The sequence below is a fragment of the Camelina sativa genome, chromosome 8 (genome assembly GCF_000633955.1).
Source record: "Camelina sativa cultivar DH55 chromosome 8, Cs, whole genome shotgun sequence".
Lineage (NCBI taxonomy): Eukaryota > Viridiplantae > Streptophyta > Magnoliopsida > Brassicales > Brassicaceae > Camelina > Camelina sativa.
The window spans coordinates 6,864,774-6,865,716 of record NC_025692.1 but is presented as its reverse complement, the minus strand read 5'-3'; positions in this window follow the sequence as shown (position 1 = coordinate 6,865,716).

The following is a 943-nucleotide window of genomic DNA, read 5'->3' as shown; positions in this document are numbered from 1 at the left end:
TTTTTTTTTTTTTTTTTGATCAAAAAAAAAAAATACTTCAGTTTTTCTTTTTGTTCTTTTTAAAATTCCCCCACACCGTCTTACAGATTCTACGAACAATTGATTAGTTATATCTTTCTGTTGTTGGGTGAAATATGATTTCATTCCTTCAAGTAATCCTTCCAGAAATCTCCGTTTGTTTAGGAGTAAGTGGTAGGACTTTTTATTTGTTTTTGTTTTTTTCTTTTACGTAGGAGGAAAACAACAAGAAAAGAGAGACCAACAACAAAGGTTAGTTGGAATTCGAGTTTGTCTATATTGTACCAAATTTATTACATTTTTCACAATATATATGTTGATGTGAAATTCCCAAAATTTCTTTTGTTTGGCATAGTGATTTACATTTTCCGCTCATGCACATTCGAAGTTGTAACTTGGTGTCTTTCTATATTTTTCCGGTTAACTCTTCTTCTATGTAGCTTACTGTTTTTTTTTCTTGGTTCTGCTTCTCTTTTTTTTCCTAGATTCCACTTTCTCAATGTGTACTCTTTCTATATTTTGCCCAATGAAAATTCACGCAAGACATATAGGTACATAACTTGAGTTAATTACTAAATCGGGACTTATTGTTCTTAATCTTAACTATACTAATTAAACGATTTTATTTATTCTCTCCAGGAACACTATGGTTTAGTGAATATAGAATGATGAGAGTCTGAAGAAAATTCAACGTGGAATATAGGAATAAAGAAGAGAAGCAGAACCAAGAAAAAAGACACCAAGCTACAAAACAAATTAATAGATGAAGACAAGACAGATGAAATCTACTGTAAAGTCTAATTTTTGCAAAACCAATGAACGTTTGTAATATTTTTCTACACTTATGATTCTATCACAATTGGTTGTACCCCGTAGATTAACCAAAATGCCAGAAATTACTCATAGTTTTTTAACTTTATTTATT